Source organism: Ruditapes philippinarum, unplaced genomic scaffold (assembly GCF_026571515.1).
Source record: "Ruditapes philippinarum isolate M1 unplaced genomic scaffold, ASM2657151v2 ctg313_1_1_1_1, whole genome shotgun sequence".
Classification (NCBI taxonomy): Eukaryota; Metazoa; Mollusca; class Bivalvia; order Venerida; family Veneridae; genus Ruditapes; species Ruditapes philippinarum.
This window is the reverse complement of record NW_026860654.1, coordinates 285,294-291,312: the sequence shown is the minus strand read 5'-3', so window position 1 is coordinate 291,312 and position 6,019 is coordinate 285,294. Positions and strand designations below refer to the sequence as shown.

The window sequence follows — 6,019 nt, the reverse complement described above, 5'->3', positions numbered from 1 at the left end:
GTTTAAATAAAAGGAATTATTTCAGACTGGGTTTAATGAATTGAACTATTTCAGACTGGGTTTGATGTCTTTAATGCCCTGGACTTAATGCAGAACAAAACATTCTTGGAGAAACTCAAGTTTGGCATTGGGGATGGCAATTTACAATATTATTTGTATAACTGGAGATGTAGTCAAATGGAACCAAACCAGGTTGGTATACTATTCATCAGCATAACCTGCTAAATGTAATTTATACACTTCTCCTGACACTATTTTTGGAACTGGCAATTATCAATTTTGGGGATATCAAAATGAATTTTTGATTTTGGTCAGGCAACAGCATAGAGCCTGGTCTAAATGTACAAATATGCAGACTGGCCTGGCTCTATACTGGTGGTATAGGTTATCCACAGTTGGTTCAAGCCGGGTGAGGAATAATCTTAAGTAATATGGGCATCAGTGGTAAAGGGTCACTGATTTGACACCATTTGACATTCACTGCTTGGTGTTCCAATCCTGCTAGGGACTTTGGAGTTTCTATTTAGGAAGCTTTTCAGCTATCCACCTGGTCAGTGGTTCTACCTTGGCCTTTATGGACAAATTTTAACAATGTTTATTTGATTGGGTTTTATGTCACATTGACACAGTTTAGGTCATATGGCGACGTTCCAGCTTTACTGGTGGAGGAAGTCCTCATGTGCCTTTATGTGCATTTTTACTATGATCAATGATTGTTATTGAGTTGACAATTTGACAAATGTGACAAATGTGTAAGCTACATATACTTTTATTTCTGTTACAGGTTGGGCTTGTATTGCAATGAAGTAGGTATTAGGAAACTATTGTATTTACTGTACAGGAAGCTGGGGAAAATGAGATAGTGGTAGTTGACCTGCAGAAAGAAAAAAAACACTCTGTTTTGTGATATATGTTGATTTTCTCCAAAAAACAAAACAAAAAACAACTTTAAAAGAACAACCTCACTAAGGTGTACAGGAGTGAGATATATGATGTGTCACTGTGTATAACATGTAATGTAAAATAAAACATGCACTTTATCTGCAATGCTCCATGAGTAGTACATTACACTGGTGCAGCGTGTTCTATTTTTTCTCCAAAAAAATTTCCTGTGAACAATAACATTTACTAAATGATCATACTTATGTTCCTTCATTTAAAGTTAAGTCAATGAGTTGTTTATGTATTTGGTAATTTTTGCAATAGTCATTTTAATATTAATCACATTGGCAAGCCTTATTAGTATGTAGAATGCGATAAAAGGTTTGAATGAATTTTAAGTTTTTCTGGGTTAAAAGTTTCATTTTAGATAGATTAAACCATTAATTTAAAATAGTTTATATCGTTTGCTACAGTCGTTTTGAATGACTATCAATAATTGAGATTATAATTCGATAATATCAATTGATAATGTTCCAGCATTAAGGAATGATACTTTTATTTGCGATATATGAACACCAATCAATAAACAATTAGTACTACAGTATTATGAACATATACTGAAACTTTTACTGTGAATTAATAAAGCCAAGGCTACATCATTAAATTTTATAATTCAATATTTTTATGGATATTTTGTTGAACGTTACTTGCAGAGATGGTGTTTTAGAACAATGTTTAAGTATAATAATCATGTTTATGAGCTATATGAACTTTTAGAATGTCTATAAACTATATGTTTATGGTATTTGAACTCGGTATATAATGTACACATTCATGAACAGTTACGAATTGTTCACCAACTTTTTTTGCTCATTATTTAATTGGAGATTCATATTGGCAAGTTAAAGGAATTGCCATTCTTTACATACAAATTATGACGTTTTTTACTTCTCAAAGTAAAAAATCATCCAAACAGTTATGTGTCTGCGAATCATGTGCTATATTTATCTAAGAAATGAATTTATGTTAATAATATTGTCGGCATGAATGCATGAGCGGATTAGTATATAGTTATGTGACACAAATACTTGTTATGTGTTGGCCCATGTATTCATTTTTTTTCAGACCACTATTGCAACCTTATTGATACCTTCGTATTGTGTGAAAGTGTGTTTGATAACTTTGACACTGTTTTCAAAGTGATGACAGAAAATTAAAGAATTCCCTTTATTTATCTTTTGACAGAAAGAGTGCTTGGAAGGGCACCTGAGGTCTTCCTCCACTAGTGAAGCTGGAATGTCGCCATATGACATAGTGTGTCGGTGTGACGTAAAACCCAAATCCTTCAAACAAACAAAATGTAAATTATTAAGCAGTGAAGTGCTTGCATCAATTATAACAAACTTCTTCAACAAGTATAGAGTCAGGCTAATCGTGTAGTGCTACCTGATTTATACAGTATTCATAAAGCTTAATTGTATTTTTATTTGTTATCCAAAATCTATTTGGCAATTCCAAAACCAAGAGAAGGACATGCCCATTGAACACATTATTTATAAGAAGTGGTTAAATCTATGCTCTCCATAAATTTTAAAGAAGCTAGTGAGAATTTGAGAGTAGCCCTCGAATGTTTGTTAAAACATTTTTGTTTACTATGTCTTTGCAAAAATAACTAGTGACTAATTATATAGAAGCCTGCGATTTTGAAAGAGAGCACTTAAGTCAGTTGATTTACAACATTGTTGTAATATTGAATCATTTTGTTCACCAGGTGACGTACATAGCATTGATGTTTTCATTATTTTCTATTCTTGGATTGTAATATTGATTTTTTTATATCAAATATTTAATGCACACATTTATGGTATTTATTTTAGTTCACCGTTTCATCGTCGGCAGTTTTTGTTTTAACGCTTTATTAGAATGGTTGGCACTTTCTTTGTTGTAGTTTTTTTGTAATTATTTCATATCCGATCTGAACCATGGTGTAAAATTGATGATAGAATAAATGTGCTGTTTACGTAATGACAGAATTTGTTTCCATTCAGGTTTTGCATTAAAATATCAAGTCATTGTCAAAAGTCGCATAAGTATCAATTTCGGTTATCCTTCATTTCCATGTGGAAGATCAGTGAGTGCATTTAATTTTTCTATCACCTCTAAGATTGTAACTGTTATATATGTTTATTTCATGCTTTCCAGTGTTTTATTGTAATATATCAGATGATTATATTCTGATAAACCACTAGTGAAATTTATAAAATATAATTTTCACTGTAGCCGGACTATATCTGAATGCGGATGAACAGAAAATCATAAATAAATGGAATAACAGGCAGAAATAAATGCCGTCGTACGTAAATTTTGCTTCTTTAGGAAAAGAAAGTCAATGTCATCATACATCATGTTAGAAATTTAACAAAATTAGAGAAATTTAACGGAACTAGATTTCAAAACTGATGATGTGATGTCATGATATAATGACGTCACAAAGGAGAATGCGCGACGTTACGCGGCAAAATCATTAAAAAATTACTTAAAATCACTTAAAAAGCATAAAATAAAAAGAAAATTTATTTGTTTTACAAATAAGATTGAAATATATTTCATTCGTGAACACCAGCTATTATATTTTCACTCGTGGCTACGCCACTCGTGAAAATATTGCATCTGGTGTTCACTCAGTGAAATTATATTTCAATCTTACATGCAAAACAAACAAATATCCTCTATATAATTAATTTTTCATCAGCTGAAGCCATCCAGATAGCTTACGAAATTTTGATGTTAACTGGTGAAAATTTTGATGGGTCTTGCTTGCAATTGTACATGGTATGGCACCTATGGTCTTCCTCCATCAGTGAAATCTGCATTGCATTATTTTCAAATTTACGTTCATTAGTATTTATATAGTTTTGAATTAATAAATGTAAGCTGTACAGACACACGCAATTATTGCTTATAAAAATGTTTTAACCACAAGATTATTTAATGTTGTTTCTAATTTCCTATTAATGTTTTATAAACAAAAAAAAAAACATTATTAAAAATATTAAGCTCAATTACATGTAATATATGAAATACTTCCGTTAACTTCAGATCTTGCTTAAAACTTAACTTAAATGTGCTTGTCCAACTTATATTTTTTATGCCCCCACAGAGTGGGAGCATATAGCGTTGCACTTGTCCGTCTGAGTGTCCGTCCGTACGTCTGTCCGTACGTCCCGAAATCTTGTGAACGCAACTCCTCTTAAACCGGATGGCAGATTTTGCTTAAACTTCCAGGGATGAACAACCTTAATGTGTAGATGGTAGTAAAGGAAGGAATTTTTGCTGCAACCAAATTTAACAGAATTATGGTCCTTTGTTGATTTTTTCACTATATACTATGTAGAAATTTTGTGAATGCAACTCCTCTTTAAACCTGATGGCAGATTTTGCTTAAACTTCCAGGGATGAACAACCTTAATGTGTAGATGGTAGTAAAGGAAGGAATTTTTGCTGCAACCAAATTTAACAGAATTATGGTCCTTTGTTGATTTTTTCACTATATACTATGTAGAAATTTTGTGAACGCAACTCCTCTTAAACCGGATGGCAGATTTTGCTTAAACTTCCAGGGATGAACAACCTTAATGTGTAGATGGTAGTAAAGGAAGGAATTTTTGCTGCGACCAAATTTAACAGAATTATGGCCCTTTGTTGATTTTTTCACTATATACTATGTAGAAATTTTGTGAACGCAACTCCTCTTAAACCGGATTGCAGATTTTGCTTAAACTTCCAGGGATGAACAACTTTAATGTGTAGATGGTAGTAAAGGAAGGAATTTTTGCTGCGACCAAATTTAACAGAATTATGGCCCTTTGTTGATTTTTAGTTTTCAACTTGTGGCACATGTAGTCCAAAAAATATTTGACCTAGAGTCATAAGATTGACAGAACAGTGGCGTGTGGGGGCATCCGTGTCCTATGGACACATTTCTAGTTTACCTTTCCATTACCAATGTTAGGGAAAATCATGTTGAATATTTTAAGACCAGTCTGCCAACAGAATAGAGCCCGATCTGACTGCTCGGATGTATAGGCTGACTTGACTCCATACTAGTGGCAAATGTTAATTGTTTATGGTTCAAACAGTATAATCTAGTAAATTAAATTTGTTTTCAATTCATTTTATTCATTAAGTTTTTTGTTCAATGACATCATTATTATTCAAGATCATCAATTCAAACATTTTGAAACAATTGACATTATACAGCGTTACTATCAATAATTTGTTAGACATGATGCAATTAATTTTCGTTATTACATTATCAAAGATGTATCGACACCGTTTCTATAAATAGACATGATGCAATTTATTTCACTGAGTAGGAGCTTGTGTGTTTATTTGAGTGTTAGGTAACTATGATTAATTTTTGTAGTCTTTTTATATATGTTTCATTGTAAATGATAACTTAAAACATTTTTTATTTGCTATCAAGAATAAATTGATGAAAGATGTGTAAATATTCTTTGTGGTTTTTATTTCCCTTTGACAGCAAGTAGTCTAGTTATTTGTGGTTTATTGTCCCCGACCTTTTCAAAGAAAACAAGAGCCATGTCAACATGGCCATCCCCCGCCGAATGTGTTTGCTCATTGGAAGAATGTATATGTAGTAGAGCAGAATAATTCCATTTTAAGAGGTCTTTTGGTAATGAAAACTGATGGCTATAGTGATTACAGATTTGAAACCTATGTGAATACTGATGGCTGAAAATAACAAAGGGCAATAACTGAAAAATAATGCAGGGTAGGTTATCATTCTTGTGTGCTGCATCCCTCCTCAGTAAAATCTATCCACCTATGAAGTTTCAAGTTGATACCTCAAATACTTTTTGAGAAAAAAATTGAATTAAGTATGAAAAATAACAAAGGGCAATAACTCAAAAATTATGAAAGGTAGATTTATCATTCTTGTGCACTGCACACCTCCTGAGTGAGATCTATGCACCTATGAAGTTTCATGTTAATATCTCATAGGCTTTTGGAGTTATGCTCTGGACAAAAATCAATTTTGAAAAATAACAAAGGGCAATAACTCAAAAATCATGCAAGGTAGAGTTATCATTCTTGTGCACTGCACTCCTCCTCA

The 6,019-nt window shown here is 32.3% G+C and overlaps 1 long non-coding RNA gene across 1 annotated transcript; it reads left to right on the top strand.

Moving 5' to 3' along the window:
• Positions 1-54: 54 nt before the first annotated feature.
• Positions 55-5,393, top strand: LOC132712911 (uncharacterized). The gene is made up of 2 exons (XR_009623379.1): positions 55-192; positions 785-5,393. It is a non-coding gene; the product is annotated as an uncharacterized LOC132712911 (long non-coding RNA).
• The last annotated feature ends 626 nt before the right edge of the window (positions 5,394-6,019 follow it).